Consider the following 25454-nt stretch of genomic DNA (forward strand, 5'->3'; position numbering starts at 1 on the left):
TGTGTTCAATATGACTTGAAGACTGCTATGCACAACAAATCATCCTATCTTTTCTTGTCAAATAAATTTCTGGTAACTCACTCCCATCACATTGCTTTGCACTTTATTCAGAGAATTTCCCTTTTCCCAATGGAGTGTGCAATGACTCCATGACTCCCTGGTGGTCTAGTGGTTAGGATTCGGCGCTCTCACCGCCGTGGCCCGGGTTCGATTCCCGGTCAGGGAAAGTCAGGTTTCAGCACGATTTTTTATGAAAACACTGACCTAGGAGACGGAAGAAAACGTACACTTCCGTGAAGCATTGTGTATTCAATATGACTTGAAGACTGCTATGCACAACAAATCATTCTATCTTTTCTTGTCAAATAATTTCCTGGTAACTCACTCCCATCACATTGCTTTGCACTTTATTCAGAAAATTTCCCTTTTCCCAATGGAGTGTGCAATGACTCCATCACTCCCTGGTGGTCTAGTGTTTAGGATTCGGCGCTCTCACCACTGCGGCCCGGGTTCGATTCCCGGTCAGGGAAAGGGAGGTTTCAGCACGATTTTTTATGAAAACACTGACCTAGGAGACGGAAGAAAACTTACACTTCCGAGAAGCATTGTGTATTCAATATGACTTGAAGACTGCTATGCACAAAAAATCATTCTATCTTTTCTTGTCAAATAATTTCCTGGTAGCTCACTCCCATCACATTGCTTTGCACTTTATTCAGAGAATTTCCTTTTTCCTAATGGAGTGTGTTTTATGAAAACACTGACCTAGGAGACGGAAGAAAACGTAAACTTCCGTGAAGCATTGTGTGTTAAATTTGACTTGAAGAATGCTATGCACAACAAATCATCCTATCTTTTCTTGTCAAATAAATTCCTGGTAACTCACTCCCATCACATTGCTTTGCACTTTATTCAGAGAATTTCCCTTTTCCCAATGGAGTGTGCAATGACTCCATCACTCCCTGGTGGTCTAGTGGTTAGGATTCGGCGCTCTCACCACCGCGGCCCGGGTTCGATTCCCGGTCAGGGAAAGGGAGGTTTCAGCACGATTTTTTATGAAAACACTGACCTAGGAGACGGAAGAAAACTTACACTTCCGAGAAGCATTGTGTATTCAATATGACTTGAAGACTGCTATGCACAAAAAATCATTCTATCTTTTCTTGTCAAATAATTTCCTGGTAGCTCACTCCCATCACATTGCTTTGCACTTTATTCAGAGAATTTCCTTTTTCCTAATGGAGTGTGTTTTATGAAAACACTGACCTAGGAGACGGAAGAAAACTTACACTTCCGAGAAGCATTGTGTATTCAATATGACTTGAAGACTGCTATGCACAACAAATCATCCTATCTTTTCTTGTCAAATAATTTCCTGGTAGCTCACTCCCATCACATTGCTTTGCACTTTATTCAGAGAATTTCCTTTTTCCTAATGGAGTGTGTTTTATGAAAACACTGACCTAGGAGACGGAAGAAAACTTACACTTCCGAGAAGCATTGTGTATTCAATATGACTTAAAGACTGCTATGCACAACAAATCATCCTATCGTTTCTTGTAAAATAAATTCCTGGTAACTCACTCCCATCACATTGCTTTGCACTTTATTCAGAGAATTTCCCTTTTCCCAATGGAGTGTGCAATGACTCCATCACTCCCTGGTGGTCTAGTGGTTAGGATTCGGCGCTCTCACCGCCGCGGCCCGGGTTCGATTCCCGGTCAGGGAAAGGGAGGTTTCAGCACGATTTTTTATGAAAACACTGACCTAGGAGACGGAAGAAAACGTAAACTTCCGTGAAGCATTGTGTGTTAAATTTGACTTGAAGAATGCTATGCACAACAAATCATCCTATCTTTTCTTGTCAAATAAATTCCTGGTAACTCACTCCCATCACATTGCTTTGCACTTTATTCAGAGAATTTCCCTTTTCCCAATGGAGTGTGCAATGACTCCATCACTCCCTGGTGGTCTAGTGGTTAGGATTCGGCGCTCTCACCGCCGCGGCCCGGGTTCGATTCCAGCTCAGGGAAAGGGAGGTTTCCGCATGATTTTTTATGAAAACACTGACCTAGGAGACGGAAGAAAACGTACACTTCCGTGAAGCATTGTGTATTCAATATGACTTGAAGACTGCTATGCACAACAAATCATTCTATCTTTTCTTGTCAAATAATTTCCTGGTAACTCACTCCCATCACATTGCTTTGCACTTTATTCAGAAAATTTCCCTTTTCCCAATGGAGTGTGCAATGACTCCATCACTCCCTGGTGGTCTAGTGGTTAGGATTCGGCGCTCTCACCGCCACGGCCCGGGTTCGATTCCCGGTCAGGGAAAGGGAGGTTTCAGCACGATTTTTTATGAAAACACTGACCTAGGAGACGGAAGAAAACTTACACTTCCGAGAAGCATTGTGTATTCAATATGACTTGAAGACTGCTATGCACAAAAAATCATTCTATCTTTTCTTGTCAAATAATTTCCTGGTAGCTCACTCCCATCACATTGCTTTGCACTTTATTCAGAGAATTTCCTTTTTCCTAATGGAGTGTGTTTTATGAAAACACTGACCTAGGAGACGGAAGAAAACGTAAACTTCCATGAAGCATTGTGTGTTAAATTTGACTTGAAGAATGCTATGCACAACAAATCGTCCTATCTTTTCTTGTCAAATAAATTCCTGGTAACTCACTCCCATCACATTGCTTTGCACTTTATTCAGAGAATTTCCCTTTTCCCAATGGAGTGTGCAATGACTCCATCACTCCCTGGTGGTCTAGTGGTTAGGATTCGGCGCTCTCACCGCCGCGGCCCGGGTTCGATTCCCGGTCAGGGAAAGGGAGGTTTCAGCACGATTTTTTATGAAAACACTGACCTAGGAGACGGAAGAAAACGTACACTTCCGTGAAGCATTGTGTATTCAATATGACTTGAAGACTGCTATGCACAACAAATCATCCTATCTTTTCTTGTCAAATAAATTCCTGGTAACTCACTCCCATCACATTGCTTTGCACTTTATTCAGAGAATTTCCCTTTTCCCAATGGAGTGTGCAATGACTCCATCACTCCCTGGTGGTCTAGTGGTTAGGATTCGGCGCTCTCACCGCCGCGGCCCGGGTTCGATTCCCGGTCAGGGAAAGTCAGGTTTCAGCACGATTTTTTATGAAAACACTGACCTAGGAGACGGAAGAAAACGTACACTTCCGTGAAGCATTGTGTATTCAATATGACTTGAAGACTGCTATGCACAACAAATCATTCTATCTTTTCTTGTCAAATAATTTCCTGGTAACTCACTCCCATCACATTGCTTTGCACTTTATTCAGAGAATTTCCCTTTTCCCAATGGAGTGTGCAATGACTCCATCACTCCCTGGTGGTCTAGTGGTTAGGATTCGGCGCTCTCACCGCCGCGGCCCGGGTTCGATTCCCGGTCAGGGAAAGTCAGGTTTCAGCACGATTTTTTATGAAAACACTGACCTAGGAGACGGAAGAAAACGTACACTTCCGTGAAGCATTGTGTATTCAATATGACTTGAAGACTGCTATGCACAACAAATCATTCTATCTTTTCTTGTCAAATAATTTCCTGGTAACTCACTCCCATCACATTGCTTTGCACTTTATTCAGAAAATTTCCCTTTTCCCAATGGAGTGTGCAATGACTCCATCACTCCCTGGTGGTCTAGTGGTTAGGATTCGGCGCTCTCACCGCCGCGGCCCGGGTTTGATTCCAGCTCAGGGAAAGGGAGGTTTCCGCATGATTTTTTATGAAAACACTGACCTAGGAGACGGAAGAAAACTTACACTTCCGAGAAGCATTGTGTATTCAATATGACTTGAAGACTGCTATGCACAAAAAATCATTCTATCTTTTCTTGTCAAATAATTTCCTGGTAGGTCACTCCCATCACATTGCTTTGCACTTTATTCAGAGAATTTCCTTTTTCCTATTGGAGTGTGCTCTGACTCCATCACTCCCTGGTGGTCTAGTGGTTAGGATTCGGCGCTCTCACCGCCGCGGCCCGGGTTCGATTCCCGGTCAGGGAAAGGGAGGTTTCAGCACGATTTTTTATGAAAACACTGACCAAGGAGACGGAAGAAAAGGTAAACTTCCGAGAAGCATTGTGTGTTCAATATGACTTGAAGACTGCTATGCACAACAAATCATCCTATCTTTTCTTGTCAAATAAATTTCTGGTAACTCACTCCCATCACATTGCTTTGCACTTTATTCAGAGAATTTCCCTTTTCCCAATGGAGTGTGCAATGACTCCATGACTCCCTGGTGGTCTAGTGGTTAGGATTCGGCGCTCTCACCGCCGTGGCCCGGGTTCGATTCCCGGTCAGGGAAAGTCAGGTTTCAGCACGATTTTTTATGAAAACACTGACCTAGGAGACGGAAGAAAACGTACACTTCCGTGAAGCATTGTGTATTCAATATGACTTGAAGACTGCTATGCACAACAAATCATTCTATCTTTTCTTGTCAAATAATTTCCTGGTAACTCACTCCCATCACATTGCTTTGCACTTTATTCAGAAAATTTCCCTTTTCCCAATGGAGTGTGCAATGACTCCATCACTCCCTGGTGGTCTAGTGTTTAGGATTCGGCGCTCTCACCACTGCGGCCCGGGTTCGATTCCCGGTCAGGGAAAGGGAGGTTTCAGCATGATTTTTTATGAAAACACTGACCTAGGAGACGGAAGAAAACTTACACTTCCGAGAAGCATTGTGTATTCAATATGACTTGAAGACTGCTATGCACAAAAAATCATTCTATCTTTTCTTGTCAAATAATTTCCTGGTAGCTCACTCCCATCACATTGCTTTGCACTTTATTCAGAGAATTTCCTTTTTCCTAATGGAGTGTGTTTTATGAAAACACTGACCTAGGAGACGGAAGAAAACGTAAACTTCCGTGAAGCATTGTGTGTTAAATTTGACTTGAAGAATGCTATGCACAACAAATCATCCTATCTTTTCTTGTCAAATAAATTCCTGGTAACTCACTCCCATCACATTGCTTTGCACTTTATTCAGAGAATTTCCCTTTTCCCAATGGAGTGTGCAATGACTCCATCACTCCCTGGTGGTCTAGTGGTTAGGATTCGGCGCTCTCACCACCGCGGCCCGGGTTCGATTCCCGGTCAGGGAAAGGGAGGTTTCAGCACGATTTTTTATGAAAACACTGACCTAGGAGACGGAAGAAAACTTACACTTCCGAGAAGCATTGTGTTTGCTTTGCACTTTATTCAGAGAATTTCCTTTTTCCTAATGGAGTGTGTTTTATGAAAACACTGACCTAGGAGACGGAAGAAAACGTAAACTTCCGTGAAGCATTGTGTGTTAAATTTGACTTGAAGAATGCTATGCACAACAAATCATCCTATCTTTTCTTGTCAAATAAATTCCTGGTAACTCACTCCCATCACATTGCTTTGCACTTTATTCAGAGAATTTCCCTTTTCCCAATGGAGTGTGCAATGACTCCATGACTCCCTGGTGGTCTAGTGGTTAGGATTCGGCGCTCTCACCGCCGTGGCCCGGGTTCGATTCCCGGTCAGGGAAAGTCAGGTTTCAGCACGATTTTTTATGAAAACACTGACCTAGGAGACGGAAGAAAACGTACACTTCCGTGAAGCATTGTGTATTCAATATGACTTGAAGACTGCTATGCACAACAAATCATTCTATCTTTTCTTGTCAAATAATTTCCTGGTAACTCACTCCCATCACATTGCTTTGCACTTTATTCAGAAAATTTCCCTTTTCCCAATGGAGTGTGCAATGACTCCATCACTCCCTGGTGGTCTAGTGTTTAGGATTCGGCGCTCTCACCACTGCGGCCCGGGTTCGATTCCCGGTCAGGGAAAGGGAGGTTTCAGCATGATTTTTTATGAAAACACTGACCTAGGAGACGGAAGAAAACTTACACTTCCGAGAAGCATTGTGTATTCAATATGACTTGAAGACTGCTATGCACAAAAAATCATTCTATCTTTTCTTGTCAAATAATTTCCTGGTAGCTCACTCCCATCACATTGCTTTGCACTTTATTCAGAGAATTTCCTTTTTCCTAATGGAGTGTGTTTTATGAAAACACTGACCTAGGAGACGGAAGAAAACGTAAACTTCCGTGAAGCATTGTGTGTTAAATTTGACTTGAAGAATGCTATGCACAACAAATCATCCTATCTTTTCTTGTCAAATAAATTCCTGGTAACTCACTCCCATCACATTGCTTTGCACTTTATTCAGAGAATTTCCCTTTTCCCAATGGAGTGTGCAATGACTCCATCACTCCCTGGTGGTCTAGTGGTTAGGATTCGGCGCTCTCACCACCGCGGCCCGGGTTCGATTCCCGGTCAGGGAAAGGGAGGTTTCAGCACGATTTTTTATGAAAACACTGACCTAGGAGACGGAAGAAAACTTACACTTCCGAGAAGCATTGTGTTTGCTTTGCACTTTATTCAGAGAATTTCCTTTTTCCTAATGGAGTGTGTTTTATGAAAACACTGACCTAGGAGACGGAAGAAAACGTAAACTTCCGTGAAGCATTGTGTGTTAAATTTGACTTGAAGAATGCTATGCACAACAAATCATCCTATCTTTTCTTGTCAAATAAATTCCTGGTAACTCACTCCCATCACATTGCTCTGCACTTTATTCAGAGAATTTCCCTTTTCCCAATGGAGTGTGCAATGACTCCATCACTCCCTGGTGGTCTAGTGGTTAGGATTCGGCGCTCTCACCACCGCGGCCCGGGTTCGATTCCCGGTCAGGGAAAGGGAGGTTTCAGCACGATTTTTTATGAAAACACTGACCTAGGAGACGGAAGAAAACTTACACTTCCGAGAAGCATTGTGTATTCAATATGACTTGAAGACTGCTATGCACAAAAAATCATTCTATCTTTTCTTGTCAAATAATTTCCTGGTAGCTCACTCCCATCACATTGCTTTGCACTTTATTCAGAGAATTTCCTTTTTCCTAATGGAGTGTGTTTTATGAAAACACTGACCTAGGAGACGGAAGAAAACTTACACTTCCGAGAAGCATTGTGTATTCAATATGACTTGAAGACTGCTATGCACAACAAATCATCCTATCTTTTCTTGTCAAATAATTTCCTGGTAGCTCACTCCCATCACATTGCTTTGCACTTTATTCAGAGAATTTCCTTTTTCCTAATGGAGTGTGTTTTATGAAAACACTGACCTAGGAGACGGAAGAAAACTTACACTTCCGAGAAGCATTGTGTATTCAATATGACTTAAAGACTGCTATGCACAACAAATCATCCTATCGTTTCTTGTAAAATAAATTCCTGGTAACTCACTCCCATCACATTGCTTTGCACTTTATTCAGAGAATTTCCCTTTTCCCAATGGAGTGTGCAATGACTCCATCACTCCCTGGTGGTCTAGTGGTTAGGATTCGGCGCTCTCACCGCCGCGGCCCGGGTTCGATTCCCGGTCAGGGAAAGGGAGGTTTCAGCACGATTTTTTATGAAAACACTGACCTAGGAGACGGAAGAAAAGGTAAACTTCCGAGAAGCATTGTGTGTTCAATATGACTTGAAGACTGCTATGCACAACAAATCATCCTATCTTTTCTTGTCAAATAAATTTCTGGTAACTCACTCCCATCACATTGCTTTGCACTTTATTCAGAGAATTTCCCTTTTCCCAATGGAGTGTGCAATGACTCCATGACTCCCTGGTGGTCTAGTGGTTAGGATTCGGCACTCTCACCGCCGTGGCCCGGGTTCGATTCCCGGTCAGGGAAAGTCAGGTTTCAGCACGATTTTTTATGAAAACACTGACCTAGGAGACGGAAGAAAACGTACACTTCCGTGAAGCATTGTGTATTCAATATGACTTGAAGACTGCTATGCACAACAAATCATTCTATCTTTTCTTGTCAAATAATTTCCTGGTAACTCACTCCCATCACATTGCTTTGCACTTTATTCAGAAAATTTCCCTTTTCCCAATGGAGTGTGCAATGACTCCATCACTCCCTGGTGGTCTAGTGTTTAGGATTCGGCGCTCTCACCACTGCGGCCCGGGTTCGATTCCCGGTCAGGGAAAGGGAGGTTTCAGCACGATTTTTTATGAAAACACTGACCTAGGAGACGGAAGAAAACTTACACTTCCGAGAAGCATTGTGTATTCAATATGACTTGAAGACTGCTATGCACAAAAAATCATTCTATCTTTTCTTGTCAAATAATTTCCTGGTAGCTCACTCCCATCACATTGCTTTGCACTTTATTCAGAGAATTTCCTTTTTCCTAATGGAGTGTGTTTTATGAAAACACTGACCTAGGAGACGGAAGAAAACGTAAACTTCCGTGAAGCATTGTGTGTTAAATTTGACTTGAAGAATGCTATGCACAACAAATCATCCTATCTTTTCTTGTCAAATAAATTCCTGGTAACTCACTCCCATCACATTGCTTTGCACTTTATTCAGAGAATTTCCCTTTTCCCAATGGAGTGTGCAATGACTCCATCACTTCCTGGTGGTCTAGTGGTTAGGATTCGGCGCTCTCACCGCCGCGGCCCGTGTTCGATTCCAGCTCAGGGAAAGGGAGGTTTCCGCATGATTTTTTATGAAAACACTGACCTAGGAGACGGAAGAAAACGTACACTTCCGTGAAGCATTGTGTATTCAATATGACTTGAAGACTGCTATGCACAACAAATCATTCTATCTTTTCTTGTCAAATAATTTCCTGGTAACTCACTCCCATCACATTGCTTTGCACTTTATTCAGAAAATTTCCCTTTTCCCAATGGAGTGTGCAATGACTCCATCACTCCCTGGTGGTCTAGTGGTTAGGATTCGGCGCTCTCACCGCCGCGGCCCGGGTTCGATTCCCGGTCAGGGAAAGGGAGGTTTCAGCACGATTTTTTATGAAAACACTGACCTAGGAGACGGAAGAAAACTTACACTTCCGAGAAGCATTGTGTATTCAATATGACTTGAAGACTGCTATGCACAAAAAATCATTCTATCTTTTCTTGTCAAATAATTTCCTGGTAGCTCACTCCCATCACATTGCTTTGCACTTTATTCAGAGAATTTCCTTTTTCCTAATGGAGTGTGTTTTATGAAAACACTGACCTAGGAGACGGAAGAAAACGTAAACTTCCGTGAAGCATTGTGTGTTAAATTTGACTTGAAGAATGCTATGCACAACAAATCATCCTATCTTTTCTTGTCAAATAAATTCCTGGTAACTCACTCCCATCACATTGCTTTGCACTTTATTCAGAGAATTTCCCTTTTCCCAATGGAGTGTGCAATGACTCCATCACTCCCTGGTGGTCTAGTGGTTAGGATTCGGCGCTCTCACCGCCGCGGCCCGGGTTCGATTCCAGCTCAGGGAAAGGGAGGTTTCCGCATGATTTTTTATGAAAACACTGACCTAGGAGACGGAAGAAAACGTACACTTCCGTGAAGCATTGTGTATTCAATATGACTTGAAGACTGCTATGCACAACAAATCATTCTATCTTTTCTTGTCAAATAATTTCCTGGTAACTCACTCCCATCACATTGCTTTGCACTTTATTCAGAAAATTTCCCTTTTCCCAATGGAGTGTGCAATGACTCCATCACTCCCTGGTGGTCTAGTGGTTAGGATTCGGCGCTCTCACCGCCGCGGCCCGGGTTCGATTCCCGGTCAGGGAAAGGGAGGTTTCAGCACGATTTTTTATGAAAACACTGACCTAGGAGACGGAAGAAAACTTACACTTCCGAGAAGCATTGTGTATTCAATATGACTTGAAGACTGCTATGCACAAAAAATCATTCTATCTTTTCTTGTCAAATAATTTCCTGGTAGCTCACTCCCATCACATTGCTTTGCACTTTATTCAGAGAATTTCCTTTTTCCTAATGGAGTGTGTTTTATGAAAACACTGACCTAGGAGACGGAAGAAAAGGTAAACTTCCGAGAAGCATTGTGTGTTCAATATGACTTGAAGACTGCTATGCACAACAAATCATCCTATCTTTTCTTGTCAAATAAATTTCTGGTAACTCACTCCCATCACATTGCTTTGCACTTTATTCAGAGAATTTCCCTTTTCCCAATGGAGTGTGCAATGACTCCATGACTCCCTGGTGGTCTAGTGGTTAGGATTCGGCGCTCTCACCGCCGTGGCCCGGGTTCGATTCCCGGTCAGGGAAAGTCAGGTTTCAGCACGATTTTTTATGAAAACACTGACCTAGGAGACGGAAGAAAACGTACACTTCCGTGAAGCATTGTGTATTCAATATGACTTGAAGACTGCTATGCACAACAAATCATTCTATCTTTTCTTGTCAAATAATTTCCTGGTAACTCACTCCCATCACATTGCTTTGCACTTTATTCAGAAAATTTCCCTTTTCCCAATGGAGTGTGCAATGACTCCATCACTCCCTGGTGGTCTAGTGTTTAGGATTCGGCGCTCTCACCACTGCGGCCCGGGTTCGATTCCCGGTCAGGGAAAGGGAGGTTTCAGCACGATTTTTTATGAAAACACTGACCTAGGAGACGGAAGAAAACTTACACTTCCGAGAAGCATTGTGTATTCAATATGACTTGAAGACTGCTATGCACAAAAAATCATTCTATCTTTTCTTGTCAAATAATTTCCTGGTAGCTCACTCCCATCACATTGCTTTGCACTTTATTCAGAGAATTTCCTTTTTCCTAATGGAGTGTGTTTTATGAAAACACTGACCTAGGAGACGGAAGAAAACGTAAACTTCCGTGAAGCATTGTGTGTTAAATTTGACTTGAAGAATGCTATGCACAACAAATCATCCTATCTTTTCTTGTCAAATAAATTCCTGGTAACTCACTCCCATCACATTGCTTTGCACTTTATTCAGAGAATTTCCCTTTTCCCAATGGAGTGTGCAATGACTCCATCACTTCCTGGTGGTCTAGTGGTTAGGATTCGGCGCTCTCACCGCCGCGGCCCGGGTTCGATTCCAGCTCAGGGAAAGGGAGGTTTCCGCATGATTTTTTATGAAAACACTGACCTAGGAGACGGAAGAAAACGTACACTTCCGTGAAGCATTGTGTATTCAATATGACTTGAAGACTGCTATGCACAACAAATCATTCTATCTTTTCTTGTCAAATAATTTCCTGGTAACTCACTCCCATCACATTGCTTTGCACTTTATTCAGAAAATTTCCCTTTTCCTAATGGAGTGTGCAATGACTCCATCACTCCCTGGTGGTCTAGTGGTTAGGATTCGGCGCTCTCACCGCCGCGGCCCGGGTTCGATTCCCGGAAAGGGAGGTTTCAGCACGATTTTTTATGAAAACACTGACCTAGGAGACGGAAGAAAACTTACACTTCCGAGAAGCATTGTGTATTCAATATGACTTGAAGACTGCTATGCACAAAAAATCATTCTATCTTTTCTTGTCAAATAATTTCCTGGTAGCTCACTCCCATCACATTGCTTTGCACTTTATTCAGAGAATTTCCTTTTTCCTAATGGAGTGTGTTTTATGAAAACACTGACCTAGGAGACGGAAGAAAACGTAAACTTCCGTGAAGCATTGTGTGTTAAATTTGACTTGAAGAATGCTATGCACAACAAATCATCCTATCTTTTCTTGTCAAATAAATTCCTGGTAACTCACTCCCATCACATTGCTTTGCACTTTATTCAGAGAATTTCCCTTTTCCCAATGGAGTGTGCAATGACTCCATCACTCCCTGGTGGTCTAGTGGTTAGGATTCGGCGCTCTCACCGCCGCGGCCCGGGTTCGGTTCCAGCTCAGGGAAAGGGAGGTTTCCGCATGATTTTTTATGAAAACACTGACCTAGGAGACGGAAGAAAACGTACACTTCCGTGAAGCATTGTGTATTCAATATGACTTGAAGACTGCTATGCACAACAAATCATTCTATCTTTTCTTGTCAAATAATTTCCTGGTAACTCACTCCCATCACATTGCTTTGCACTTTATTCAGAAAATTTCCCTTTTCCCAATGGAGTGTGCAATGACTCCATCACTCCCTGGTGGTCTAGTGGTTAGGATTCGGCGCTCTCACCGCCGCGGCCCGGGTTCGATTCCCGGTCAGGGAAAGGGAGGTTTCAGCACGATTTTTTATGAAAACACTGACCTAGGAGACGGAAGAAAACTTACACTTCCGAGAAGCATTGTGTATTCAATATGACTTGAAGACTGCTATGCACAAAAAATCATTCTATCTTTTCTTGTCAAATAATTTCCTGGTAGCTCACTCCCATCACATTGCTTTGCACTTTATTCAGAGAATTTCCTTTTTCCTAATGGAGTGTGTTTTATGAAAACACTGACCTAGGAGACGGAAGAAAAGGTAAACTTCCGAGAAGCATTGTGTGTTCAATATGACTTGAAGACTGCTATGCACAACAAATCATCCTATCTTTTCTTGTCAAATAAATTTCTGGTAACTCACTCCCATCACATTGCTTTGCACTTTATTCAGAGAATTTCCCTTTTCCCAATGGAGTGTGCAATGACTCCATGACTCCCTGGTGGTCTAGTGGTTAGGATTCGGCGCTCTCACCGCCGTGGCCCGGGTTCGATTCCCGGTCAGGGAAAGTCAGGTTTCAGCACGATTTTTTATGAAAACACTGACCTAGGAGACGGAAGAAAACGTACACTTCCGTGAAGCATTGTGTATTCAATATGACTTGAAGACTGCTATGCACAACAAATCATTCTATCTTTTCTTGTCAAATAATTTCCTGGTAACTCACTCCCATCACATTGCTTTGCACTTTATTCAGAAAATTTCCCTTTTCCCAATGGAGTGTGCAATGACTCCATCACTCCCTGGTGGTCTAGTGTTTAGGATTCGGCGCTCTCACCACTGCGGCCCGGGTTCGATTCCCGGTCAGGGAAAGGGAGGTTTCAGCACGATTTTTTATGAAAACACTGACCTAGGAGACGGAAGAAAACTTACACTTCCGAGAAGCATTGTGTATTCAATATGACTTGAAGACTGCTATGCACAAAAAATCATTCTATCTTTTCTTGTCAAATAATTTCCTGGTAGCTCACTCCCATCACATTGCTTTGCACTTTATTCAGAGAATTTCCTTTTTCCTAATGGAGTGTGTTTTATGAAAACACTGACCTAGGAGACGGAAGAAAACGTAAACTTCCGTGAAGCATTGTGTGTTAAATTTGACTTGAAGAATGCTATGCACAACAAATCATCCTATCTTTTCTTGTCAAATAAATTCCTGGTAACTCACTCCCATCACATTGCTTTGCACTTTATTCAGAGAATTTCCCTTTTCCCAATGGAGTGTGCAATGACTCCATCACTTCCTGGTGGTCTAGTGGTTAAGATTCGGCGCTCTCACCGCCGCGGCCCGGGTTCGATTCCAGCTCAGGGAAAGGGAGGTTTCCGCATGATTTTTTATGAAAACACTGACCTAGGAGACGGAAGAAAACGTACACTTCCGTGAAGCATTGTGTATTCAATATGACTTGAAGACTGCTATGCACAACAAATCATTCTATCTTTTCTTGTCAAATAATTTCCTGGTAACTCACTCCCATCACATTGCTTTGCACTTTATTCAGAAAATTTCCCTTTTCCCAATGGAGTGTGCAATGACTCCATCACTCCCTGGTGGTCTAGTGTTTAGGATTCGGCGCTCTCACCACTGCGGCCCGGGTTCGATTCCCGGTCAGGGAAAGGGAGGTTTCAGCACGATTTTTTATGAAAACACTGACCTAGGAGACGGAAGAAAACTTACACTTCCGAGAAGCATTGTGTATTCAATATGACTTGAAGACTGCTATGCACAAAAAATCATTCTATCTTTTCTTGTCAAATAATTTCCTGGTAGCTCACTCCCATCACATTGCTTTGCACTTTATTCAGAGAATTTCCTTTTTCCTAATGGAGTGTGTTTTATGAAAACACTGACCTAGGAGACGGAAGAAAACGTAAACTTCCGTGAAGCATTGTGTGTTAAATTTGACTTGAAGAATGCTATGCACAACAAATCATCCTATCTTTTCTTGTCAAATAAATTCCTGGTAACTCACTCCCATCACATTGCTTTGCACTTTATTCAGAGAATTTCCCTTTTCCCAATGGAGTGTGCAATGACTCCATCACTTCCTGGTGGTCTAGTGGTTAGGATTCGGCGCTCTCACCGCCGCGGCCCGGGTTCGATTCCAGCTCAGGGAAAGGGAGGTTTCCGCATGATTTTTTATGAAAACACTGACCTAGGAGACGGAAGAAAACGTACACTTCCGTGAAGCATTGTGTATTCAATATGACTTGAAGACTGCTATGCACAACAAATCATTCTATCTTTTCTTGTCAAATAATTTCCTGGTAACTCACTCCCATCACATTGCTTTGCACTTTATTCAGAAAATTTCCCTTTTCCCAATGGAGTGTGCAATGACTCCATCACTCCCTGGTGGTCTAGTGGTTAGGATTCGGCGCTCTCACCGCCGCGGCCCGGGTTCGATTCCCGGTCAGGGAAAGGGAGGTTTCAGCACGATTTTTTATGAAAACACTGACCTAGGAGACGGAAGAAAACTTACACTTCCGAGAAGCATTGTGTATTCAATATGACTTGAAGACTGCTATGCACAAAAAATCATTCTATCTTTTCTTGTCAAATAATTTCCTGGTAGCTCACTCCCATCACATTGCTTTGCACTTTATTCAGAGAATTTCCTTTTTCCTAATGGAGTGTGTTTTATGAAAACACTGACCTAGGAGACGGAAGAAAACGTAAACTTCCGTGAAGCATTGTGTGTTAAATTTGACTTGAAGAATGCTATGCACAACAAATCATCCTATCTTTTCTTGTCAAATAAATTCCTGGTAACTCACTCCCATCACATTGCTTTGCACTTTATTCAGAGAATTTCCCTTTTCCCAATGGAGTGTGCAATGACTCCATCACTCCCTGGTGGTCTAGTGGTTAGGATTCGGCGCTCTCACCGCCGCGGCCCGGGTTCGATTCCAGGTCAGGGAAAGGGAGGTTTCCGCATGATTTTTTATGAAAACACTGACCTAGGAGACGGAAGAAAACGTACACTTCCGTGAAGCATTGTGTATTCAATATGACTTGAAGACTGCTATGCACAACAAATCATTCTATCTTTTCTTGTCAAATAATTTCCTGGTAACTCACTCCCATCACATTGCTTTGCACTTTATTCAGAAAATTTCCCTTTTCCCAATGGAGTGTGCAATGACTCCATCACTCCCTGGTGGTCTAGTGGTTAGGATTCGGCGCTCTCACCGCCGCGGCCCGGGTTCGATTCCCGGTCAGGGAAAGGGAGGTTTCAGCACGATTTTTTATGAAAACACTGACCTAGGAGACGGAAGAAAACTTAGACTTCCGAGAAGCATTGTGTATTCAATATGACTTGAAGACTGCTATGCACAAAAAATCATTCTATCTTTTCTTGTCAAATAATTTCCTGGTAGCTCACTCCCATCACATTGCTTTGCACTTTATTCAGAGAATTTCCTTTTTCCTAATGGAGTGTGTTTTATGAAAACACTGACCTAGGAGACGGAAGAAAACGTAAACTTCCGTGAAGCATTGTGTGTTAAATTTGACTTGAAGAATGCTATGCACAACAAATCATCCTATCTTTTCTTGTCAAATAAATTCCTGGTAACTCACTCCCATCACATTGCTTTGCACTGTATTCAGAGAATTTCCCTTTTCCCAATGGAGTGTGCAATGACTCCATCACTCCCTGGTGGTCTAGTGGTTAGGATTCGGCGCTCTCACCGCCGCGGCCCGGGTTCGATTCCCGGTCAGGGAAAGGGACGTTTCAGCACGATGTTTTATGAAAACACTGACCTAGGAGACGGAAGAAAACGTACACTTCCGTGAAGCATTGTGTATTCAATATGACTTGAAGACTGCTATGCACAACAAATCATTCTATCTTTTCTTGTCAAATAAATTCCTGGTAACTCACTCCCATCACATTGCTTTGCACTTTATTCAGAGAATTTCCCTTTTCCCAATGGAGTGTGCAATGACTCCATCACTCCCTGGTGGTCTAGTGGTTAGGATTCGGCGCTCTCACCGCCGCGGCCCGGGTTCGATTCCCGGTCAGGGAAAGGGATGTTTCAGCACGATTTTTTATGAAAACACTGACTTAGGAGACGGAAGAAAAGGTAAACTTCCGAGAAGCATTGTGTGTTCAATATGATTTGAAGACTGCTATGCACAACAAATCATTCTATCTTTTCTTGTCAAATAATTTCCTGGTAGGTCACTCCCATCACATTGCTTTGCACTTTATTCAGAGAATTTCCTTTTTCCTATTGGAGTGTGCTCTGACTCCATCACTCCCTGGTGGTCTAGTGGTTAGGATTCGGCGCTCTCACCGCCGCGGCCCGGGTTCGATTCCCGGTCAGTGAAAGGGAGATTCTAGCACGATTTTTTATGAAAACATTGACCTAGGAGACGGAAGAAAACTTACACTTCCGAGAAGCATTGTGTATTCAATATGACTTGAAGACTGCTATGCACAACAAATCATCCTATCTTTTCTTGTCAAATAAATTCCTGGTAACTCACTCCCATCCCATTGCTTTGCACTTTATTCAGAGAATTTCCCTTTTCCCAATGGAGTGTGCAATGACTCCATCACTCCCTGGTGGTCTAGTGGTTAAGATTCGGCGCTCTCACCGCCGCGGCCCGGGTTCGATTCCCGGTCAGGGAAAGGGAGGTTTCAGCACGATTTTTTATGAAAACACTGACCTAGGAGACGGAACAAAACGTAAACTTCCGTGAAGCATTGTGTGTTAAATATGACTTGAAGAATGCTATGCACAACAAATCATCCTATCTTTTCTTGTCAAATAAATTCCTGGTAACTCACTCCCATCACATTGCTTTGCACTTTATTCAGAGAATTTCCCTTTTCCCAATGGAGTGTGCAATGACTCCATCACTCCCTGGTGGTCTAGTGGTTAGGATTCGGCGCTCTCATCACCGCGGCCCGGGTTCGATTCCCGGTCAGGGAAAGGGAGGTTTCAGCACGATTTTTTATGAAAACACTGACCTAGGAGACGGAAGAAAACTTACACTTCCGAGAAGCATTGTGTATTCAATATGACTTGAAGACTGCTATGCACAAAAAATCATTCTATCTTTTCTTGTCAAATAATTTCCTGGTAGCTCACTCCCATCACATTGCTTTGCACTTTATTCAGAGAATTTCCTTTTTCCTAATGGAGTGTGTTTTATGAAAACACTGACCTAGGAGACGGAAGAAAACGTAAACTTCCATGAAGCATTGTGTGTTAAATTTGACTTGAAGAATGCTATGCACAACAAATCGTCCTATCTTTTCTTGTCAAATAAATTCCTGGTAACTCACTCCCATCACATTGCTTTGCACTTTATTCAGAGAATTTCCCTTTTCCCAATGGAGTGAGCAATGACTCCATCATTCCCTGGTGGTCTAGTGGTTAGGATTCGGCGCTCTCACCGCCGCGGCCCGGGTTCGATTCCCGGTCAGGGAAAGGGAGGTTTCAGCACGATTTTTTATGAAAACACTGACCTAGGAGACGGAAGAAAACGTACACTTCCGTGAAGCATTGTGTGTTAAATTTGACTTGAAGAATGCTATGCACAACAAATCATTCTATCTTTTCTTGTCAAATAATTTCCTGGTAACTCACTCCCATCACATTGCTTTGCACTTTATTCAGAAAATTTCCCTTTTCCCAATGGAGTGTGCAATGACTCCATCACTCCCTGGTGGTCTAGTGTTTAGGATTCGGCGCTCTCACCACTGCGGCCCGGGTTCGATTCCCGGTCAGGGAAAGGGAGGTTTCAGCACGATTTTTTATGAAAACACTGACCTAGGAGACGGAAGAAAACTTACACTTCCGAGAAGCATTGTGTATTCAATATGACTTGAAGACTGCTATGCACAACAAATCATTCTATCTTTTCTTGTCAAATAATTTCCTGGTAGCTCACTCCCATCACATTGCTTTGCACTTTATTCAGAGAATTTCCTTTTTCCTAATGGAGTGTGTTTTATGAAAACACTGACCTAGGAGACGGAAGAAAACTTACACTTCCGAGAAGCATTGTGTATTCAATATGACTTGAAGACTGCTATGCACAACAAATCATCCTATCTTTTCTTGTCAAATAAATTCCTGGTAACTCACTCCCATCACATTGCTTTGCACTTTATTCAGAGAATTTCCCTTTTCCCAATGGAGTATGTTTTATGAAAACACTGACCTAGGAGACGGAAGAAAACGTAAACTTCCGTGAAGCATTGTGTGTTAAATTTGACTTGAAGAATGCTATGCACAACAAATCATCCTATCTTTTCTTGTCAAATAAATTCCTGGTAACTCACTCCCGTCACATTGCTTTGCACTTTATTCAGAGAATTTCCCTTTTCCCAATGGAGTGTGCAATGACTCCATCTCTCCCTGGTGGTCTAGTGGTTAGGATTCGGCGCTCTCACCGCCGCGGCCCGGGTTCGATTCCCGGTCAGGGAAAGGGAGGTTTCCGCACGATTTTTTATGAAAACACTGACCTAGGAGACGGAAGAAAACGTACACTTCCGTGAAGCATTGTGTATTCAATATGACTTGAAGACTGCTATGCACAACAAATCATTCTATCTTTTCTTGTCAAATAAAATCCTGGTAACTCACTCCCATCACATTGCTTTGCACTTTATTCAGAAAATTTCCCTTTTCCCAGTGGAGTGTGCAATGACTCCATCACTCCCTGGTGGTCTAGTGGTTAGAATTCGGCGCTCTCACCGCAGCGGCCCGGGTTCGATTCCCGGTCAGGGAAAGGGAGGTTTCCGCACGATTTTTTATGAAAACACTGACCTAGGAGACGGAAGAAAACTTACACTTCCGTGAAGCATTGTGTATTCAATATGACTTGAATACTGCTATGCACAACAAATCATTCTATCTTTTCTTGTCAAATAATTTCCTGGTAGCTCACTCCCATCACATTGCTTTGCACTTTATTCTGAGAATTTCCTTTTTCCTAATGGAGTGTGTTTTATGAAAACACTGACCTAGGAGACGGAAGAAAACTTACACTTCCGAGAAGCATTGTGTATTCAATATGACTTGAAGACTGCTATGCACAACAAATCATCCTATCTTTTCTTGTCAAATAAATTCCTGGTAACTCACTCCCATCACATTGCTTTGCACTTTATTCAGAGAATTTCCCTTTTCCCAATGGAGTATGTTTTATGAAAACACTGACCTAGGAGACGGAAGAAAACGTAAACTTCCGTGAAGCATTGTGTGTTAAATTTGACTTGAAGAATGCTATGCACAACAAATCATCCTATCTTTTCTTGTCAAATAAATTCCTGGTAACTCACTCCCGTCACATTGCTTTGCACTTTATTCAGAGAATTTCCCTTTTCCCAATGGAGTGTGCAATGACTCCATCTCTCCCTGGTGGTCTAGTGGTTAGGATTCGGCGCTCTCACCGCCGCGGCCCGGGTTCGATTCCCGGTCAGGGAAAGGGAGGTTTCCGCACGATTTTTTATGAAAACACTGACCTAGGAGACGGAAGAAAACGTACACTTCCGTGAAGCATTGTGTATTCAATATGACTTGAAGACTGCTATGCACAACAAATCATTCTATCTTTTCTTGTCAAATAAAATCCTGGTAACTCACTCCCATCACATTGCTTTGCACTTTATTCAGAAAATTTCCCTTTTCCCAATGGAGTGTGCAATGACTCCATCACTCCCTGGTGGTCTAGTGGTAAGGATTCGGCGCTCTCACCGCCGCGGCCCGGGTTCGATTCCCGGTCAGGGAAAGGGAGGTTTCAGCACGATTTTTTATGAAAACACTGACCTAGGAGACGGAAGAAAAGGTAAACTTCCGTGAAGCATTGTGTGTTAAATATGACTTGAAGAATGCTATGCACAAAAAATCATCCTATCTTTTCTTGTCAAATATATTCCTGGTAACTCACTCCCATCACATTGCTTTGCACTTTATTCAGAGAATTTCCCTTTTCCCAATGGAGTGTGCAATGACTCCATCACTCCCTGGTGGTCTAGTGGTTAGGATTCGGCGCTCTCACCGCCGTGGCCCGGGTTCGATTCCCGGTCAGGGAAAGGGAGGTTTCAGCACGATTTTTTATGAAAACACTGAACTAGGAGACGGAAGAAAACTTACACTTCCGAGAAGCATTGTGTATTCAATATGACTTGAAGACTGCTATGCACAACAAATCATCCTATCTTTTCTTGTCAAATAAATTCCTGGTAACTCACTCCCATCACATTGCTTTGCACTTTATTCAGAGAAATTCCGATTTCCCAATGGAGTGTGCAATGACTCCATCACTCCCTGGTGGTCTAGTGGTTAGGATTCGGCGCTTACACCGCCGCGGCCGTGTTCGATTCCCGGTCAGGGAAAGGGAGGTTTCAGCACGATTTTTTATGAAAACACTGACCTAGGAGACGGAAGAAAACGTACACTTTCGAGAAGCATTGTGAATGCTATGCACAAAAAATCATCCTATCTATTCTTGTCAAATAAATTCCTGGTAACTCACTCCCATCACATTGCTTTGCACTTTATTCAGAGAATTTCCCTTTTCCCAATGGAGTGTGCAATGACTCCATCACTCCCTGGTGGTCTAGTGGTTACGATTCGGCGCTCTCACCGCCGCGGCCCGGGTTCGATTCCCGGTCAGGGAAAGGGAGGTTTCCGCACGAATTTTTATGAAAACACTGACCTAGGAGACGGAAGAAAACTTACACTTCCGTGAAGCATTGTGTATTCAATATGACTTGAAGACTGCTATGCACAACAAATCATTCTATCTTTTCTTGTCAAATAATTTCCTGGTAGCTCACTCCCATCACATTGCTTTGCACTTTATTCAGAGAATTTCCTTTTTCCTAATGGAGTGTGTTTTATGAAAACACTGACCTAGGAGACGGAAGAAAACTTACACTTCCGAGAAGCATTGTGTATTCAATATGACTTGAAGACTGCTATGCACAACAAATCATCCTATCTTTTCTTGTCAAATAAATTCCTGGTAACTCACTCCCATCACATTGCTTTGCACTTTATTCAGAGAATTTCCCTTTTCCCAATGGAGTGTGTTTTATGAAAACACTGACCTAGGAGACGGAAGAAAACGTAAACTTCCGTGAAGCATTGTGTGTTAAATTTGACTTGAAGAATGCTATGCACAACAAATCATCCTATCTTTTCTTGTCAAATAAATTCCTGGTAACTCACTCCCATCACATTGCTTTGCACTTTATTCAGAGAATTTCCCTTTTCCCAATGGAGTGTGCATGACTCCATCACTCCCTGGTGGTCTAGTGGTTAGGATTCGGCGCTCTCACCGCCGCGGCCCGGGTTCGATTCCCGGTCAGGGAAAGGGAGGTTTCCGCACGATTTTTTATGAAAACACTGACCTAGGAGACGGAAGAAAACTTACACTTCCGTGAAGCATTGTGTATTCAATATGACTTGAAGACTGCTATGCACAACAAATCATTCTATCTTTTCTTGTCAAATAATTTCCTGGTAGCTCACTCCCATCACATTGCTTTGCACTTTATTCAGAGAATTTCCTTTTTCCTAATGGAGTGTGTTTTATGAAAACACTGACCTAGGAGACGGAAGAAAACTTACACTTCCGAGAAGCATTGTGTATTCAATATGACTTGAAGACTGCTATGCACAACAAATCATCCTATCTTTTCTTGTCAAATAAATTCCTGGTAACTCACTCCCATCACATTGCTTTGCACTTTATTCAGAGAATTTCCCTTTTCCCAATGGAGTGTGTTTTATGAAAACACTGACCTAGGAGACGGAAGAAAACGTAAACTTCCGTGAAGCATTGTGTGTTAAATTTGACTTGAAGAATGCTATGCACAACAAATCATCCTATCTTTTCTTGTCAAATAAATTCCTGGTAACTCACTCCCATCACATTGCTTTGCACTTTATTCAGAGAATTTCCCTTTTCCCAATGGAGTGTGCAATGACTCCATCTCTCCCTGGTGGTCTAGTGGTTAGGATTCGGCGCTCTCACCGCCGCGGCCCGGGTTCGATTCCCGGTCAGGGAAAGGGAGGTTTCCGCACGATTTTTTATGAAAACACTGACCTAGGAGATGGAAGAAAACGTACACTTCCGTGAAGCATTGTGTATTCAATATGACTTGAAGACTGCTATGCACAACAAATCATTCTATCTTTTCTTGTCAAATAAAATCCTGGTAACTCACTCCCATCACATTGCTTTGCACTTTATTCAGAAAATTTCCCTTTTCCCAATGGAGTGTGCAATGACTCCATCACTCCCTGGTGGTCTAGTGGTTAGGATTCGGCGCTCTCACCGCCGCGGCCCGGGTTCGATTCCCGGTCAGGGAAAGGGAGGTTTCAGCACGATTTTTTATGAAAACACTGACCTAGGAGACGGAAGAAAAGGTAAACTTCCGTGAAGCATTGTGTGTTAAATATGACTTGAAGAATGCTATGCACAAAAAATCATCCTATCTTTTCTTGTCAAATATATTCCTGGTAACTCACTCCCATCACATTGCTTTGCACTTTATTCAGAGAATTTCCCTTTTCCCAATGGTGTGTGCAATGACTCCATCACTCTCTGGTGGTCTAGTGGTTAGGATTCGGCGCTCTCACCGCCGTGGCCCGGGTTCGATTCCCGGTCAGGGAAAGGGAGGTTTCAGCACGATTTTTTATGAAAACACTGACCTAGGAGACGGAAGAAAACTTACACTTCCGAGAAGCATTGTGTATTCAATATGACTTGAAGACTGCTATGCACAACAAATCATCCTATCTTTTCTTGTCAAATAAATTCCTGGTAACTCACTCCCATCACATTGCTTTGCACTTTATTCAGAGAATTTCCGATTTCCCAATGGAGTGTGCAATGACTCCATCACTTCCTGGTGGTCTAGTGGTTAGGATTCGGCGCTCTCACCGCCGCGGCCCGGGTTCGATTCCAGCTCAGGGAAAGGGAGGTTTCCGCATGATTTTTTATGAAAACACTGACCTAGGAGACGGAAGAAAACGTACACTTCCGTGAAGCATTGTGTATTCAATATGACTTGAAGACTGCTATGCACAACAAATCATTCTATCTTTTCTTGTCAAATAATTTCCTGGTAACTCACTCCCATCACATTGCTTTGCACTTTATTCAGAAAATTTCCCTTTTCCCAATGGAGTGTGCAATGACTCCATCACTCCCTGGTGGTCTAGTGGTTAGGATTCGGCGCTCTCACCGCCGCGGCCCGGGTTCGATTCCCGGTCAGGGAAAGGGAGGTTTCAGCACGATTTTTTATGAAAACACTGACCTAGGAGACGAAAGAAAACTTACACTTCCGAGAAGCATTGTGTATTCAATATGACTTGAAGACTGCTATGCACAAAAAATCATTCTATCTTTTCTTGTCAAATAATTTCCTGGTAGCTCACTCCCATCACATTGCTTTGCACTTTATTCAGAGAATTTCCTTTTTCCTAATGGAGTGTATTTTATGAAAACACTGACCTAGGAGACGGAAGAAAACGTAAACTTCCGTGAAGCATTGTGTGTTAAATTTGACTTGAAGAATGCTATGCACAACAAATCATCCTATCTTTTCTTGTCAAATAAATTCCTGGTAACTCACTCCCATCACATTGCTTTGCACTTTATTCAGAGAATTTCCCTTTTCCCAATGGAGTGTGCAATGACTCCATCACTCCCTGGTGGTCTAGTGGTTAGAATTCGGCGCTCTCACCGCAGCGGCCCGGGTTCGATTCTCGGTCAGGGAAAGGGAGGTTTCCGCACGATTTTTTATGAAAACACTGACCTAGGAGACGGAAGAAAACTTACACTTCCGTGAAGCATTGTGTATTCAATATGACTTGAAGACTGCTATGCACAACAAATCATTCTATCTTTTCTTGTCAAATAATTTCCTGGTAGCTCACTCCCATCACATTGCTTTGCACTTTATTCAGAGAATTTCCTTTTTCCTAATGGAGTGTGTTTTATGAAAACACTGACCTAGGAGACGGAAGAAAACTTACACTTCCGAGAAGCATTGTGTATTCAATATGACTTGAAGACTGCTATGCACAACAAATCATCCTATCTTTTCTTGTCAAATAAATTCCTGGTAACTCACTCCCATCACATTGCTTTGCACTTTATTCAGAGAATTTCCCTTTTCCCAATGGAGTGTGTTTTATGAAAACACTGACCTAGGAGACGGAAGAAAACGTAAACTTCCGTGAAGCATTGTGTGTTAAATTTGACTTGAAGAATGCTATGCACAACAAATCATCCTATCTTTTCTTGTCAAATAAATTCCTGGTAACTCACTCCCATCACATTGCTTTGCACTTTATTCAGAGAATTTCCCTTTTCCCAATGGAGTGTGCAATGACTCCATCTCTCCCTGGTGGTCTAGTGGTTAGGATTCGGCGCTCTCACCGCCGCGGCCCGGGTTCGATTCCCGGTCAGGGAAAGGGAGGTTTCCGCACGATTTTTTATGAAAACACTGACCTAGGAGATGGAAGAAAACGTACACTTCCGTGAAGCATTGTGTATTCAATATGACTTGAAGACTGCTATGCACAACAAATCATTCTATCTTTTCTTGTCAAATAAAATCCTGGTAACTCACTCCCATCACATTGCTTTGCACTTTATTCAGAAAATTTCCCTTTTCCCAATGGAGTGTGCAATGACTCCATCACTCCCTGGTGGTCTAGTGGTTAGGATTCGGCGCTCTCACCGCCGCGGCCCGGGTTCGATTCCCGGTCAGGGAAAGGGAGGTTTCAGCACGATTTTTTATGAAAACACTGACCTAGGAGACGGAAGAAAAGGTAAACTTCCGTGAAGCATTGTGTGTTAAATATGACTTGAAGAATGCTATGCACAAAAAATCATCCTATCTTTTCTTGTCAAATATATTCCTGGTAACTCACTCCCATCACATTGCTTTGCACTTTATTCAGAGAATTTCCCTTTTCCCAATGGTGTGTGCAATGACTCCATCACTCTCTGGTGGTCTAGTGGTTAGGATTCGGCGCTCTCACCGCCGTGGCCCGGGTTCGATTCCCGGTCAGGGAAAGGGAGGTTTCAGCACGATTTTTTATGAAAACACTGACCTAGGAGACGGAAGAAAACTTACACTTCCGAGAAGCATTGTGTATTCAATATGACTTGAAGACTGCTATGCACAACAAATCATCCTATCTTTTCTTGTCAAATAAATTCCTGGTAACTCACTCCCATCACATTGCTTTGCACTTTATTCAGAGAATTTCCGATTTCCCAATGGAGTGTGCAATGACTCCATCACTTCCTGGTGGTCTAGTGGTTAGGATTCGGCGCTCTCACCGCCGCGGC

The 25454-nt window shown here is 42.7% G+C and overlaps 42 non-coding genes across 42 annotated transcripts; all 42 read left to right on the top strand.

Annotated features, from left to right (window-relative positions):
- Nucleotides 1-154: 154 nt before the first annotated feature.
- On the top strand, nucleotides 155-226 carry TRNAE-CUC (transfer RNA glutamic acid (anticodon CUC)). The gene has a single exon. It is a non-coding gene; the product is annotated as a tRNA-Glu (tRNA).
- A 733-nt stretch (nucleotides 227-959) lies between these two features.
- On the top strand, nucleotides 960-1031 carry TRNAE-CUC (transfer RNA glutamic acid (anticodon CUC)). Its single transcript has one exon. It is a non-coding gene; the product is annotated as a tRNA-Glu (tRNA).
- Nucleotides 1032-1657: 626 nt separating this feature from the next.
- On the top strand, nucleotides 1658-1729 carry TRNAE-CUC (transfer RNA glutamic acid (anticodon CUC)). Its single transcript has one exon. It is a non-coding gene; the product is annotated as a tRNA-Glu (tRNA).
- Nucleotides 1730-2265: 536 nt separating this feature from the next.
- On the top strand, nucleotides 2266-2337 carry TRNAE-CUC (transfer RNA glutamic acid (anticodon CUC)). The gene has a single exon. It is a non-coding gene; the product is annotated as a tRNA-Glu (tRNA).
- A 429-nt stretch (nucleotides 2338-2766) lies between these two features.
- On the top strand, nucleotides 2767-2838 carry TRNAE-CUC (transfer RNA glutamic acid (anticodon CUC)). The gene has a single exon. It is a non-coding gene; the product is annotated as a tRNA-Glu (tRNA).
- A 232-nt stretch (nucleotides 2839-3070) lies between these two features.
- TRNAE-CUC (transfer RNA glutamic acid (anticodon CUC)) lies at nucleotides 3071-3142 on the top strand. Its single transcript has one exon. It is a non-coding gene; the product is annotated as a tRNA-Glu (tRNA).
- Nucleotides 3143-3374: 232 nt separating this feature from the next.
- On the top strand, nucleotides 3375-3446 carry TRNAE-CUC (transfer RNA glutamic acid (anticodon CUC)). The gene has a single exon. It is a non-coding gene; the product is annotated as a tRNA-Glu (tRNA).
- A 536-nt stretch (nucleotides 3447-3982) lies between these two features.
- Nucleotides 3983-4054, top strand: TRNAE-CUC (transfer RNA glutamic acid (anticodon CUC)). The gene has a single exon. It is a non-coding gene; the product is annotated as a tRNA-Glu (tRNA).
- A 232-nt stretch (nucleotides 4055-4286) lies between these two features.
- TRNAE-CUC (transfer RNA glutamic acid (anticodon CUC)) lies at nucleotides 4287-4358 on the top strand. Its single transcript has one exon. It is a non-coding gene; the product is annotated as a tRNA-Glu (tRNA).
- A 733-nt stretch (nucleotides 4359-5091) lies between these two features.
- On the top strand, nucleotides 5092-5163 carry TRNAE-CUC (transfer RNA glutamic acid (anticodon CUC)). Its single transcript has one exon. It is a non-coding gene; the product is annotated as a tRNA-Glu (tRNA).
- Nucleotides 5164-5504: 341 nt separating this feature from the next.
- TRNAE-CUC (transfer RNA glutamic acid (anticodon CUC)) lies at nucleotides 5505-5576 on the top strand. The gene has a single exon. It is a non-coding gene; the product is annotated as a tRNA-Glu (tRNA).
- A 733-nt stretch (nucleotides 5577-6309) lies between these two features.
- Nucleotides 6310-6381, top strand: TRNAE-CUC (transfer RNA glutamic acid (anticodon CUC)). The gene has a single exon. It is a non-coding gene; the product is annotated as a tRNA-Glu (tRNA).
- Nucleotides 6382-6722: 341 nt separating this feature from the next.
- Nucleotides 6723-6794, top strand: TRNAE-CUC (transfer RNA glutamic acid (anticodon CUC)). The gene has a single exon. It is a non-coding gene; the product is annotated as a tRNA-Glu (tRNA).
- A 626-nt stretch (nucleotides 6795-7420) lies between these two features.
- On the top strand, nucleotides 7421-7492 carry TRNAE-CUC (transfer RNA glutamic acid (anticodon CUC)). The gene has a single exon. It is a non-coding gene; the product is annotated as a tRNA-Glu (tRNA).
- Nucleotides 7493-7724: 232 nt separating this feature from the next.
- Nucleotides 7725-7796, top strand: TRNAE-CUC (transfer RNA glutamic acid (anticodon CUC)). Its single transcript has one exon. It is a non-coding gene; the product is annotated as a tRNA-Glu (tRNA).
- A 1037-nt stretch (nucleotides 7797-8833) lies between these two features.
- Nucleotides 8834-8905, top strand: TRNAE-CUC (transfer RNA glutamic acid (anticodon CUC)). The gene has a single exon. It is a non-coding gene; the product is annotated as a tRNA-Glu (tRNA).
- A 733-nt stretch (nucleotides 8906-9638) lies between these two features.
- TRNAE-CUC (transfer RNA glutamic acid (anticodon CUC)) lies at nucleotides 9639-9710 on the top strand. Its single transcript has one exon. It is a non-coding gene; the product is annotated as a tRNA-Glu (tRNA).
- Nucleotides 9711-10139: 429 nt separating this feature from the next.
- TRNAE-CUC (transfer RNA glutamic acid (anticodon CUC)) lies at nucleotides 10140-10211 on the top strand. The gene has a single exon. It is a non-coding gene; the product is annotated as a tRNA-Glu (tRNA).
- A 1836-nt stretch (nucleotides 10212-12047) lies between these two features.
- TRNAE-CUC (transfer RNA glutamic acid (anticodon CUC)) lies at nucleotides 12048-12119 on the top strand. Its single transcript has one exon. It is a non-coding gene; the product is annotated as a tRNA-Glu (tRNA).
- A 429-nt stretch (nucleotides 12120-12548) lies between these two features.
- TRNAE-CUC (transfer RNA glutamic acid (anticodon CUC)) lies at nucleotides 12549-12620 on the top strand. Its single transcript has one exon. It is a non-coding gene; the product is annotated as a tRNA-Glu (tRNA).
- Nucleotides 12621-14462: 1842 nt separating this feature from the next.
- Nucleotides 14463-14534, top strand: TRNAE-CUC (transfer RNA glutamic acid (anticodon CUC)). Its single transcript has one exon. It is a non-coding gene; the product is annotated as a tRNA-Glu (tRNA).
- Nucleotides 14535-14963: 429 nt separating this feature from the next.
- Nucleotides 14964-15035, top strand: TRNAE-CUC (transfer RNA glutamic acid (anticodon CUC)). The gene has a single exon. It is a non-coding gene; the product is annotated as a tRNA-Glu (tRNA).
- A 232-nt stretch (nucleotides 15036-15267) lies between these two features.
- On the top strand, nucleotides 15268-15339 carry TRNAE-CUC (transfer RNA glutamic acid (anticodon CUC)). The gene has a single exon. It is a non-coding gene; the product is annotated as a tRNA-Glu (tRNA).
- A 429-nt stretch (nucleotides 15340-15768) lies between these two features.
- Nucleotides 15769-15840, top strand: TRNAE-CUC (transfer RNA glutamic acid (anticodon CUC)). The gene has a single exon. It is a non-coding gene; the product is annotated as a tRNA-Glu (tRNA).
- Nucleotides 15841-16072: 232 nt separating this feature from the next.
- Nucleotides 16073-16144, top strand: TRNAE-CUC (transfer RNA glutamic acid (anticodon CUC)). Its single transcript has one exon. It is a non-coding gene; the product is annotated as a tRNA-Glu (tRNA).
- Nucleotides 16145-16376: 232 nt separating this feature from the next.
- On the top strand, nucleotides 16377-16448 carry TRNAE-CUC (transfer RNA glutamic acid (anticodon CUC)). Its single transcript has one exon. It is a non-coding gene; the product is annotated as a tRNA-Glu (tRNA).
- Nucleotides 16449-16680: 232 nt separating this feature from the next.
- TRNAE-CUC (transfer RNA glutamic acid (anticodon CUC)) lies at nucleotides 16681-16752 on the top strand. Its single transcript has one exon. It is a non-coding gene; the product is annotated as a tRNA-Glu (tRNA).
- A 232-nt stretch (nucleotides 16753-16984) lies between these two features.
- Nucleotides 16985-17056, top strand: TRNAE-CUC (transfer RNA glutamic acid (anticodon CUC)). Its single transcript has one exon. It is a non-coding gene; the product is annotated as a tRNA-Glu (tRNA).
- A 429-nt stretch (nucleotides 17057-17485) lies between these two features.
- TRNAE-CUC (transfer RNA glutamic acid (anticodon CUC)) lies at nucleotides 17486-17557 on the top strand. Its single transcript has one exon. It is a non-coding gene; the product is annotated as a tRNA-Glu (tRNA).
- Nucleotides 17558-18487: 930 nt separating this feature from the next.
- Nucleotides 18488-18559, top strand: TRNAE-CUC (transfer RNA glutamic acid (anticodon CUC)). The gene has a single exon. It is a non-coding gene; the product is annotated as a tRNA-Glu (tRNA).
- A 930-nt stretch (nucleotides 18560-19489) lies between these two features.
- Nucleotides 19490-19561, top strand: TRNAE-CUC (transfer RNA glutamic acid (anticodon CUC)). The gene has a single exon. It is a non-coding gene; the product is annotated as a tRNA-Glu (tRNA).
- Nucleotides 19562-19793: 232 nt separating this feature from the next.
- Nucleotides 19794-19865, top strand: TRNAE-CUC (transfer RNA glutamic acid (anticodon CUC)). The gene has a single exon. It is a non-coding gene; the product is annotated as a tRNA-Glu (tRNA).
- Nucleotides 19866-20097: 232 nt separating this feature from the next.
- Nucleotides 20098-20169, top strand: TRNAE-CUC (transfer RNA glutamic acid (anticodon CUC)). The gene has a single exon. It is a non-coding gene; the product is annotated as a tRNA-Glu (tRNA).
- A 516-nt stretch (nucleotides 20170-20685) lies between these two features.
- Nucleotides 20686-20757, top strand: TRNAE-CUC (transfer RNA glutamic acid (anticodon CUC)). Its single transcript has one exon. It is a non-coding gene; the product is annotated as a tRNA-Glu (tRNA).
- Nucleotides 20758-21382: 625 nt separating this feature from the next.
- On the top strand, nucleotides 21383-21454 carry TRNAE-CUC (transfer RNA glutamic acid (anticodon CUC)). Its single transcript has one exon. It is a non-coding gene; the product is annotated as a tRNA-Glu (tRNA).
- Nucleotides 21455-22080: 626 nt separating this feature from the next.
- TRNAE-CUC (transfer RNA glutamic acid (anticodon CUC)) lies at nucleotides 22081-22152 on the top strand. The gene has a single exon. It is a non-coding gene; the product is annotated as a tRNA-Glu (tRNA).
- Nucleotides 22153-22384: 232 nt separating this feature from the next.
- TRNAE-CUC (transfer RNA glutamic acid (anticodon CUC)) lies at nucleotides 22385-22456 on the top strand. The gene has a single exon. It is a non-coding gene; the product is annotated as a tRNA-Glu (tRNA).
- A 232-nt stretch (nucleotides 22457-22688) lies between these two features.
- On the top strand, nucleotides 22689-22760 carry TRNAE-CUC (transfer RNA glutamic acid (anticodon CUC)). Its single transcript has one exon. It is a non-coding gene; the product is annotated as a tRNA-Glu (tRNA).
- A 536-nt stretch (nucleotides 22761-23296) lies between these two features.
- Nucleotides 23297-23368, top strand: TRNAE-CUC (transfer RNA glutamic acid (anticodon CUC)). Its single transcript has one exon. It is a non-coding gene; the product is annotated as a tRNA-Glu (tRNA).
- Nucleotides 23369-24495: 1127 nt separating this feature from the next.
- Nucleotides 24496-24567, top strand: TRNAE-CUC (transfer RNA glutamic acid (anticodon CUC)). Its single transcript has one exon. It is a non-coding gene; the product is annotated as a tRNA-Glu (tRNA).
- Nucleotides 24568-24799: 232 nt separating this feature from the next.
- Nucleotides 24800-24871, top strand: TRNAE-CUC (transfer RNA glutamic acid (anticodon CUC)). The gene has a single exon. It is a non-coding gene; the product is annotated as a tRNA-Glu (tRNA).
- Nucleotides 24872-25103: 232 nt separating this feature from the next.
- TRNAE-CUC (transfer RNA glutamic acid (anticodon CUC)) lies at nucleotides 25104-25175 on the top strand. The gene has a single exon. It is a non-coding gene; the product is annotated as a tRNA-Glu (tRNA).
- The last annotated feature ends 279 nt before the right edge of the window (nucleotides 25176-25454 follow it).

Source organism: Crinia signifera, chromosome 9 (assembly GCF_055691185.1).
Source record: "Crinia signifera chromosome 9, ASM5569118v1, whole genome shotgun sequence".
In the NCBI taxonomy this organism is placed as follows: Eukaryota; Metazoa; Chordata; class Amphibia; order Anura; family Myobatrachidae; genus Crinia; species Crinia signifera.